Source organism: Scyliorhinus torazame, chromosome 2 (assembly GCF_047496885.1).
Source record: "Scyliorhinus torazame isolate Kashiwa2021f chromosome 2, sScyTor2.1, whole genome shotgun sequence".
Classification (NCBI taxonomy): Eukaryota; Metazoa; Chordata; class Chondrichthyes; order Carcharhiniformes; family Scyliorhinidae; genus Scyliorhinus; species Scyliorhinus torazame.
Genome location: NC_092708.1, coordinates 228,296,995 through 228,308,912, shown reverse-complemented (window position 1 = coordinate 228,308,912; position 11,918 = coordinate 228,296,995).

Below are 11,918 nucleotides of genomic sequence, written 5' to 3'. Positions count from 1 at the left end.
GTGTTCATTCACTGTACAATAACGTACGGCTTGTCTTTTCCTTCCCTTAAGTTCTCCTATTTACAGTCTGCCACCATCTGGCTCAGCATGTGGTCCCTCCTGCCACCAGCCCCCCCAGCCCGCCCTTCCCTGTCATCCTCCCCCCATCCCCCCTTGTGTCCCCCCTGGTCAGTTTGGGGGGGGGGGGTGTTTCCCCCCTTCCTCTCACCTTCCCCCTCCTTTCTTTTCTTCCCCTGTCAGCTTAGGCTGTGTTTCCCCTGTGATTGGGGTGGAGAGGGGGGTTGCCCCCCCCCCCCACACGTTGTCCCTTTTGAGTCTCTCCAGCCTTTTCTCATCTTCCCCCCCCTCCCCCCTAGTTCCGCGTTCCTATGGATCCCCCCCCCTGTCTTTATTTTTCTTTATCCTCTCCCTTTTCTTTCTAACTTCCCCGTTTCACATCTATTCATTGTTGTTAGCCTCGAACAAGTTCTGGAACAGGCCGACAAACTGCCCTCCTGCATTTAGGAAGCCATCCTTTGACCCTCGGATGGCGTACTTAATCTTCTCCAGGTGGAGATATTCCGAAAGGTCAGCGAACCAGTCTGCAGCTGTGGGTGGTGCTGGTGATCGCCAGCCGAGCAGGATTCTCCGGCGTGCGATTAGGGAAGCGAAAGCCAGGGCAGTGGCCACCTTCCCCATGTGTAACTCTGGCTGCTCCGATACCCTGAAGATTGCTACATTTGGACATGGCTTCACCCTCACTCTCATAACCTTGGACATTGCCTCGGAGAAGGCTATCCAGAACCTAGCAAGTTTGGGGCAAGCCCAGAATATGTGGGTGTGGTTCGCCGGGCCACTCTGGCATCGTTCACATTTATCCTTGTGGTAGGCTATATTAGGAGTATCGCGGTACCTAGGTGGGATGTACCTTATACTGTAGTATGAGTGGTGGAACCTGCCTGCTTGTTCTGCCCAGCAGGCGGAGCATAAGAGTCTGTGTTTCACCCACAGCAGTCATTCTGTACCGGAGCTGCTGGCGAACTACTTGTTCATTAAAACCTTTCATTGGACAACATTCTCGCTTCAGTAATGATTGATCGTGCATCAATTTAATGAACAAAATTGAAGAATGGCTGCTCTCCGCATCAAGCCAGAGTGTCTACAAATCAACCCCCACGCGGCAATGCCGACTACCACATTCACACCCTGTTAAAAAAGAGTCCGGCGGGGGTGGTGGTCTTGCTTTATACAGTTGAGGACGCAATGACTTTTAAACATTGGCTGGCATGATTCATCGGGTACATCAGGACAGCCCCGACTACCCCCACGGAGGAACAGAAAATGCAAGTCCTCCACTAAAGGGTGAACCCAGAAATCTACACGCTTATCGAAGACGCGGACGGTTTCGAGGACGCAATGACTTTGTTAAAAGAGCACTACGTCCACACTGTGAATCAGGTATACGCTCGGCATCTTTTAGGTACCAGACGGCAGATCCCAGGGGAATCACTGGACGATTTCTACCGCGCATTGTTAGTGTTAGGTAGAAACTGTAACTGTCCACAAGTCTCAGCCAATGACCACACCGAACTCTTAATACGGGATGCTTTTGTTGCGGGCATGCTATCCTCTAAAATCCAACAGCGACTGCTGGAAAACGACACGCTAGGACTTAAAGAGGCACGGAAACTAGATGTAGCCTCCCGCAACGTCCAGGCCTACATTCCCGACCGTGCGGTACCCGCATGAACAAGGTGGACCCCACCCGTGGCCGATTCCAAAGCACCCCTAAATTCCCCACAAGCTTGTGCAGTGCGGCACCCAGGAAACCCCGGTGGGCGGGGGGGGGGGGGGGCGATGTTATTTTTGCGGGCAAAACAAACACACCCGGCAACGTTGCCCGGCCCGGCCCGATCCGCAATCTGCAAGGGCTGCGGGAAGAAGGGGCACTTCGTGGCAGTATGCCAAGCCTGGTCGGCCGCCGCTGTCTGCACAGGCGAACCGAGCCCGCTGCCATTCCTCTCCTCACAGGCCATGTGCGATTCATGGGGGCAGCCATCTTGGATGACGTCTCAGGACCCCGATTCGGGTAGCCGTGTATCGCCCGACGAGATCTCTCAGCTTCGGCCACAACTTGCCTCAGTGACACTGTGATGCTCGATCAATAACTCCTTAGACGAGATTGGAGACAATTGAAGGCTTTATTGCACTAGATGTTTCCCCCAGCAGCGCAGGTACAGAATGCAGCTGCTGAGGAGACACAGGCTCTTATATTCCGCCTTACTGGGCAGAACCAGCAGGCAGGCTTCACCAATGAAAATAGCAGTCTCAGGTACCTCCCACACCAATGGTCTTACAGCATTATTCAGGGTACCGTAATACCCCTAATACCGACTACCAGATTCACACCCTGTTAAAAAAAGAGTCCAGCGGGGGTGGTGGTCTTGCTTTATACAGTGGTAGAGGTGTAGGTTATGGTGGTGCCCGGTATACATTAGCACAGTGTTTTGCCTCGTTACATGTCGCAACTATTTACAGTAATTATTTACAGTCAGAGTGAAGCAATTAGTCGATCAGGGGTCCTGGTCGTCCTCTGCGATCGTCGTAGCTTCAGCGGTGATGCAGGCGCCGGCTCGGGCAACCGTGGCTCTGGGAGTGTGGCTTTGGCTTATTCAGCAGCTTCATCACCCCTAGATGGGACGAGTGGAAGGACCCAACCACCTGGGAAGGGGGCGGCTGTAGGGTGCGCCGGTGGGAGGGAGGATGGGGTCGGTAGTGGAGGTGTGGGTGGGGATCCAGCGGGCGCCAGGTCCTGTAGGGAGACCGTATCTTGTCGGCTGTCGGGGTACGCCACGTAGGCGTATTGAGGGTTAGCGTGCAGGAGTTGGACCCTCTCTACCAATGGGTCCGACTTGTGCGCCCTCATGTGTTTGCGGAGCAGGATGCGTCCAGGAGCTGCCAGCCAGGTTGGGAGCGAGGCCCCGGAGGAGGACTTCCTAGGGAAGACAAGGAGACGTTCTTAAGGGGTTTCGTTGGTCGTGGTACATAGTAGTGATCGGATGGAGTGGAGAACATCCGGGAGGACCTCCTGCCAGTGGGAGATTGGGAGTTTCCTGGACCGTAGGGCCAGTAGGACGGTCTTCCAGATAGTTCCGTTCTCCCTCTCTACCTGCCCTTTTCTCCGGGAGTTGTAACTGGTCGTCCTGCTCGAGGCAATGCCCTTGCTGAGCAGGAATTGACGCAGTTCATCAATTACTGTATTGGGGTGTATGAAGCTCTCTGTGCTCCCGGAGTCGATCAGGCAGGATGTTTTATGCCTGTTGATGAGCACGGTCGTCGTCGCAGTCGAGAGTGTTCGGGGCCAAGACTGGTCCAGGGTCACCGAGGCAAGTCGTGGCAAAATTTGGATGTTTTCCTCAGGCGGTGTTTGGTCATCCGAGTCGGGGTCTTAAGAGTCCAGCCAAGATGGCGGCGCCCACTGGTCGCACATGACTGGAGGTGTACAAGATGGCGGCGCTCAGCCGTCACACGTGGTCCCCGGGGGACAAGATGGCGGCGCCCGGAGGCCACATGTGGCCCTGGAGAAGGAAAATGGCGGCGCCCGCTGGCCGCCCGCATGACACCCGATGAATCATGCCAGCCAATGTTTAAAAGTCATTGCGTCCTCAACTGTATAAAGCAAGACCACCACCCCCACCGGACTCTTTTTTAACAGGGTGTGAATGTGGAGAGGGTTGTGGTGGCGGTCCCGGTTCTTCCCCGGAGACCGCGGCGACCGCCCAGGCCTGGTATACTGCCACGACGTGGCCCTTTTTGCCGCTCCCTTTGCAGATGGATGAACGGGCCGGGCAGCGCTGCCGGGGGTGCTTGGCTTGCCCACAAAAATAGCAACGGGGCCCCCCGGGGTTGCCTGGCAGTCTCGCAGCACAAGCCTGTGGGGGGGTGGGGGATGCATCGGAGTCGGCTGCGGGGGGGGGGGGGGGTTCCACACTGCCCAAGGGGCTGCCGCGCGGTCAGGGACGTAAGCGTGGGCGTTTCGGGAAGCCACATCCAGGGAGCTAGCAAGGGCCCATGCCTCCTTGAGGCCTAGTGTCTCTTTCTCCAGCAATCGCTGGCGGATTTGGGAGGGCAGCATACCTGCGACGAAAGCGTCCCGGATCAAAAGTTCTGTGTGGTTGCTGGCCGAAACTTGCGGGCAGTCACAGTTCCTCCCTATCACCAGGAGCACACGGTAGAACTCCTTCAGCGATTCCCCGGGGATTTGTCGCCTCGTCGCTAGCAGATGTCGGGCGTAGACCTGTTTTACAGGGCGAATATAGTGTCCTTTCAGCAGGGTCATTGCGGCCTCGAAATCTCCGTATCCTCGATGAGGGTGTAGATCTCTGGGCTCACCCTCGAGTGGAGAACTTGCAGTTTCTGGTCCTCCGTAGGTTCAGTCGTGGCCGTCCTGAGGTACCCTTTGAAACACGCCAGCCAGTGTTTGAGGGTTGCCGCTGAGTTTGCCGCATGGGGGCTGAGTTGCAGACACTCCGGTTTGATTCGGAGCTCCATTCTTTAAAATCTAGTGCAATAAATTGATGCTCGATCAATAGCTCCTGAGACGAGATTGGAGACAATAGAAGGCTTTATTGCACTAGATGTTTCCCCCAGCAGCGCAGGTACAGAATGCAGCTGCTGGGGAGACACAGGCTCTTATACTCCGCCTTACTGGGCGGAACCAGCAGGCAGGCTTCACCAATGAAAATAGCAGTCTCAGGTACCTCCCACACCAATGGTCTTACAGCATTATTCAGGGTACCGTAATACCCCTAATACCGACTACCACACACTGGACCAGTCTCGGCTTTCAACCGTTACGACGTCGGTACTCATCAACCGGCACAAGACATCCTGCTTGATCGACTCTGGGAGCACGGAGAGCTTCATCCATCCCAATACGGTAAGACACTGCTCCCTCGCTGTACACCTGATTAAACAAAAGGTCTCCCTGGCCTACTGGGTCCCACTCTGTGGAGATCCGGGGGTAATGCATAGCCAACCTCACGGTCCAGGGCGTGGAGTTCAATAACTTCCAACTCTATGTCCTCCCCGATCTCTGCACTGCCACACTCCTGGGACTGGACTTCCAGTGTAACCTGCAAATTTTAAGTTTAAATTCGGCGGCCCCATACCCCCCCTCACTGTCTGCGGCCTCGCGACCCTCAAGGTCGACCCGCCTTCCCTGTTTGCAAAACTTACCCCCGATTGCAAACCCGTCGCCACCAGGAGCAGACAGTACAGTGCCCAGGACCAGACCTTCATTCGGTCGGAAGTCTAACGGTTACTATAGGAAGGCATTATCGAGGCCAGCAACAGCCCCTGGAGAGCTCAAGTGGTGGTTGTAAAGACCGGGGAGAAACATACGATGGTCATAGACTACAGTCAGATCATCAACAGGTATATGCAGCTGGACGCGTACCCTCTCCCCCACATATCTGAAATGGTCAACCAGATAGCGCAATACAAGGTTTTCTCCACAGTAGATCTTAAATCAGCCTACCACCAGCTCCCCGTTCGCCCGGATGACCGCAAGTACACTGTATTCGAAGCAGATGGGCAGCTCTACCACTTTCTAAGGGTTCTCTTTGGTGTCACAAATCGGGTCTCGATCCTCCAACGGGAGATGGACCGAATGGTTGACCGGTACGGTCTGCGGGCCACGTTCCCGTACCTCGACAATGTCACCATCTGCAGCCATGACCAGCAGGACCACGACACCAACCTCCGCAAATTCCTCCATACCGCAAAAATCCATAACTTAACCTATAACAAGGACAAATGCGTGTTTAGCACCGATCGCCTAGCCATCCTCGGCTACGTAGTGCATGATGGAGTCATAGGTACAGATCCCGAACGCAAGCGCCCCCTCATGGAGTTCCCCCTCCCCCACTGCCCAAAGGCCCTGAAATGTTGCCTGGGCTTCTTTTCCTATTACGCCCAGTGGGTCCCCAATTATGCGGACAAGGCCCACCCACTAATCCAGTCCACGGTTTTTCCCCTATCGACAGAGGCCCGCCAGGCTTTCAGTCGCATCAAAGCAGACATGAACGTGGTTGATGAGTACTCCCGGTTCCCTTTTGCCATCCCCTGTCCCGACATGACGGCTGCCACCATCATTAAAGCCCTCCACAGCATTGTTACCCTGTTCGGTTTCCCTGCCTACATCCATAGCGACAGGGGGTCCTCCTTCATGAGTGACGAGTCGCGACAATTCCTGCTCAGCAAGGGCATTGCCTCCAGCAGGATGACCAGTTACAACCCCCGGAGAAACGGGCAGGTAGAGAAGGAGAACGGGACGGTCTGGAAGGCCGTCCTACTGGCCGTATGGTCCAAGAATCTCCCAGTGTCCCGATGGCAGGAGGTCCTCCCCGAGGCACTTCACTCCATCCGATCATTACTGTGCACCACTACCAACGAAACACCTCATGAACGTCTCCTTGCCTTCCCTACGAAGTCCTCCTCGGGGACCTCGCTCCCAACATGGCTGGCAGCCCCCGGACCCGTCCTACTCCGCAAACACGTACGGGCCCACAAATCGGACCCACTGGTCGAGAGGGTACATCTCCTCCATGCTAACCCCCAGTACGCCTATGTGATGCACCCCGACGGCCGACAAGACACAGTATCCCTCCGGGATCTGGCCCCCGCTGGATCCCCCCCTCACCAACCCCAACCATTTTTTCACCGGCGCACACCACCGCAGCCCCCTTCCCAGAAGGATCCGTCCTCCTACTGGCCCCATCCGGATGCGTTGAAGCTGAAGACGACATGCTCCCAGAGCCACGGATGCCCGAGCCGGCGCCAGCATCACCGCCAGGACTGCGACGATCGCAGAGGACGACCAGGGCCTCCGACCAGCTGATAGTTTCATTGTAAAATGAACTTGTAAATAATTGTCTGTAAATATGTGTATTGCATGTAAAGGCACCAAAGGGTACCGCTATAACCTCTACCACTGTAAAAGCAAGGCCACCACCCCCGCCGGACTCTTTTTTTAAACAGGGGGTGAATGTGGTAGGCTATATTAGGGGTATCGCAGTACCTAGGTGGGGTGTCCCTTATACTGTAGTATGAGTGGTGGAACCTGCCTGCTGGTTCCGCCCAGCAGGCGGAGCATAAGAGTCTGTGTTTCACCCACAGCAGTCATTCTGTACCGGAGCTGCTGGGGTAACTACTTATTCATTAAAGCCTTCAATTGGACTACAATCTCGCTTCAGTAGATTCGGTTCTGGTCAGGTGTGCTCTGTGCAGCACTTTGAACTGCATGAGGCTAAGCCTTGTGCAGGAGGAGGTGGAGTTGGCCCTGCTCAGTGCTTCTCTCCAGAGTCCCCACCCCACTTCTGTCCCCAGTTCATCCTCCCATTTCTGTCTGGTCTCGTCCAGTGGTGTTCGGGCTCTGTCCAGTAGCTGTCCATACATTTTCCCATAGAGTCCCCCTTCTCTACTGTCTGTACTTATCAAGTCCTCTAATAGTGTGGTTTCTGGGGCCCCGGGGTATCTTACTGTCTCTTTGCGGAGGAAGTGCTTTATTTGCAGGTGCCTCATTTCTTGTCCTGTCAGCAGTTCCCATTCCTCTGTCAGTTCGTCCAGTGTCACTAGTCTGTGCCCTACGTAGAAGTCCCTATCTGTCAGTGTGCCCCCAACCCGTCTCCATTTCCTAAAGTTAATGTCTAGCATGGCTGGGGGAAATTTGTGATTGCCGCAGATGGGAGCCATGGGGGACATCCTAGTCAGCCCGAAGTGCTGTCTTAATTGGGCCCACGTTTTCAATGTGGCCACTACCACTGGGCTTGATGTGTATTTTGCCGGGGGGGCTGGGAGTGCTGCTGTAGCCAGGGCCCAGAACGTCGACCCCTTGCAGGAGGCATCCTCCATCTGCATCCACTCTGAATTGATGTTCGCAGTGAGTTACCTACCCTTGACAAAGCCCGTTTGATCCTCTGCGAGCACCTCTGGTACGCAGCTTTCCAGCCTTTTTGCCCCTCCCCTCCACCGACCGCAACACGTACTTCCTGAACATGATTGACGAGTACTCCCGGTTCCCATTCGCCATCCCCTGCCCCGACATGACCGCAGCCACCTTCATAAAAGCCCTCCACAGTATCTTTACACTGTTCGGTTTCCCCGCCTACATACACATCGATAGGGGGTCCTCCTTTCTGAGCGACGCACTGCGTCAATTCCTGCTCAGCAATGGCATCGCCTCGAGCAGGATGACCAGTTACAACCCCCGGGGAAACGGACAGGTAGAGAGGGAGAACGGAACGGTCTGGAAGACTGTCCTACTGGCCCTACGGTCCAGGAATCTCCCAGTCTCCCGCTGGCAGGAGGTCCTTCTGGATGCTCTCCACTCCATCCGGTCACTGCTGTGCACCACGACCAACCAAACACCTCACGAACGTCTCCTTGTCTTCCCTAGGAAGTCCTCCTCCGGGACCTCGCTCCCAACCTGGCTGGCAGCTCCTGGACCCATCCTGCTCCACAAACACGTGCGGGCGCACAAGTCGGACCCATTGGTAGAGAGCGTCCACCTCCTGCACGCTAACCCTCAATACGCCTACATGGCGTACCCCGACGGCCGACAGGATACGGTCTCCCTACGGGACCTGGCGCCCGCTGGTTCCCCACCCAGAAGACAGAGGATAGCAGTGAAAGAATACTTTTCTGATTGGAGAGCTGTGACTAGTGGTGTTCTGCTGCCCAGTCTTGATCAGTGCTGGGACCTTTGCTGTTTGTAGTATATATAAATGATTTGGAGGAAAAATATAACTGATCTGATTAGTAACTTTGTGGACAACACAAAGGTTGGTGGAGTTGCAGATAGTGATTAGGCTTGTCAGAAGATACAGCAGGATATAGATTGGTTGGAGACTTGGACAGAGAAATGGCAGATGGAGTTTAATCCGGACAAATGTGAGGTAATGCATTTTGGAAAGTCTAATACAGCTGGAAAGTATACAATAAATGGCAGAACCCTTTGGAGTATTGGTAGACAGAGATACCTGGGCTTCAGGTCCACAGATCACTGAAAGTGGCAACGCAGGTGAATAAGATAGTCAAGAAGGCAATCAACATGCTTACCTTCATTGTTTGGGGCATTGAGTATAATAATTAGCAAGTCATGTTGCAGCTGTACAGAACTTTAGTTAGGCCATACTTGGAATATAGTGTTCAATTCTGGTTGCCACACTACCAGAAGGATGTTAAGGCTTGGAGTGGGTACCGACGAGGTTTACCAGGATGTTGCCTGGTCTGGAGGGTATTAGCTTTGAGGAGAGGTTGGATAAACATGAATTGTTTTCACCAGAACGGCGAAGGTTGAGGGGCAACCTGATAGAATTCTACAAAATTATGAGCGGCATAGACAGAGTGGATAGTCAGAAGCTTTTTCCCAGGGTGGAAGAGTCAATTACCAGGAGACATAGGTTTAAGGTTCGAGGGACAAAGTTTAGAGGAGATGTGCGAGGCACATTTTTTACACAGAGGATGGTGAATGCCTGGAACTCGGTGCTGGGCGAGGTGGTGGAAGCAGGTGAGATAGCAACATTTAAAAGGCATCTTGACAAATACATCAAGAGGATGGGAATAGAGGGATACGGACCCCGGAAGTGCTGAAGGTTTTTGTTTAGACGGGCATCATGATCGGCGCAGGCTTGGAGTGCCTGTACTGTTCTTTCTTCAGATCTTGAGAGGGAAAGACAGATTGTTGTTTCTGCATTTGGTCAAACACTGGCATCAGATATATCAGAGGGTTTACCATCACATTTGACATGTGAACCCTCCACCGGCACAGCCACCTCGCTCACTGTTAAATAGGATGGCACTGGGTGATGAGCATGTCATAAATGAGCAGGAGAAAATGAGAGAAGCAGAGGGAGCTGTGGACATGCCCCCTGGGAAGATGGAGGATAGCCACAGGCCTGCTCAGCTGGGCACAGATGCAGAGTCTCTGGTGTCACAGGAAAGGCAGCTTTGTTCAGATCATCAACAGATGTTCTCCCACATGTCAGAGTTCGTTGAGAAACTGAGCAGTCATAGGCTGAGAATGGATTCAGCTCACATGACCCACCATAGCCCAGGGCTTTGAAGGTATGAGCCCCTCCAATGGGAGAGTGGTCAACCTCATGGAGAGCTAAATACTGCAGCTTTTGAAGTGGGTCCAGGAACTGTGCACTGACAGTCACAGAATGTACGCTCCATTTTGTAGTCTTGACCAGTCATTTGTGCTGGTGGCACAGAGATGTCTGGAAGGAATGCCAGTTGCAGCCCACCGGGCTCTCCTCTCTTGATATACAGAGCATCAACCAAGGGCTCAGTCAGTCATTAAGGAGGATGGCGATGCCATCATCATTCTGGGTCTCCTTGGCTCCTCTGACTGAGGGACCACGGGCTGGATTCTCTGCAGCCCCACGCCGGAATCGCGTTTGACCCGGGGGCGGACAATCGCTCACCTGCAAATCACGCCACGCGGCTGGGCGGGCCGTTGCCAGAGGCCCGCGCAGCGATACTCCCATCCCGACCGGCCGATTTCCCGACAGTGTGGATCCATCACCGGGGGTGGGCGGCCTTATGGGCGGCCGGGGTAGTGATCGGTGGGGTCAGGTGAAGTGGCGCGGGGCTGATCCAGGGGCCCTTCTTTCATGCTGATGGTCCACGGTCCGAGTCCTCCATGGCGCTCGGCACAGCCTCTGGAGGCCGCCGCTGTGCACGTGCGCGGACTCGGAACCGGAAGTGTGGGGGCCCGTATCCGCAGCCAAAGCTGCGTGAAGCTCCCCGGGTCCCTGCTAGCCCCCTGCAGGTAAGTGAATTGCTCTATAATTTTTTCAGGAAAGTCTGGAGTTTTTACGTCGACGTGGAGACAAAGCCCCATTTTTGGAGAATCCAACCCCGCATGTGCAGCAGAGCCCAGCGACAGAGGCTGTTCCTGCAGCTACCTTTGGAGATGTCTGTGTTATAATATGCCTTTAAGGAATATTAGCAGGAGATCATTTGATCCAGTCTTAATTTCACTTTTCCTTTGGGCAGAGCACACGCACACAGCTCCGATGTCGTCATGCTTTATACCTATGTATAACTCTTCTCATGTGTCTCGTCTTAATAAATGAACCCATAACATATTTAACCTTATGAGCAAATGGTGTCTTGTGCCCTGCAAGGTAAGTAAGCCTAAGGTATTCTATCATTATAACAACATTATAACAATCATTATAACCTCCACTGACACTCCATGATGAGGACGACTGCCACGTGCACCTCAGCTGCAAATGAGCCCAGTGAGCAGGCTGCCTCCAGCTCCACCAGGGGCACAAGCGGAGCACCGCATAGAAGTGTCTGAGAGTGGAGATTGCCATGCTGGGCAGAGCACTGAGTGGGTCACGAGGTTTACGTCCCCTATGAATGTGCCCTTCTCTTTTTCAACACAATATAAATATTAAAATACGATACCAGGCATCTGAGCGTCCACTTTTTCATGGTCAGCTGGGAAAAGAGGGAAGGGATGGTGATGGGAAGCAAATGTCCTTGAACATTATTAGTAAAATCTTTGGACAGACATGGATCATTCATTAACAAGGATGGATCCATTAAAGGAAGTCTTCAATGGTACTGTTCTCTGAGGCAGTTCAAAGTGAGTTCCAGGACCATGTTGTTCTGATTGAATCAGAAACAAGCCCGATTTAGATGATCCTTGACATTGATGGTATCCAAGGAGACCCTTGAACCTCACAAAGGGCCTGGCCACTTCCTGACGCAGCTGAGGCAGCTCCCTCTCTCTGCCTCTTTCTCCAATGAGCTGTGTTCTTCCTGAGCCCCACCCGCGTCAGTGTCCACCTGTTATGGAGAGCACAGCAGACAGTCACAATGATCGAGATCCCTGCAGGAATGTACTGCAGGGCAACAGC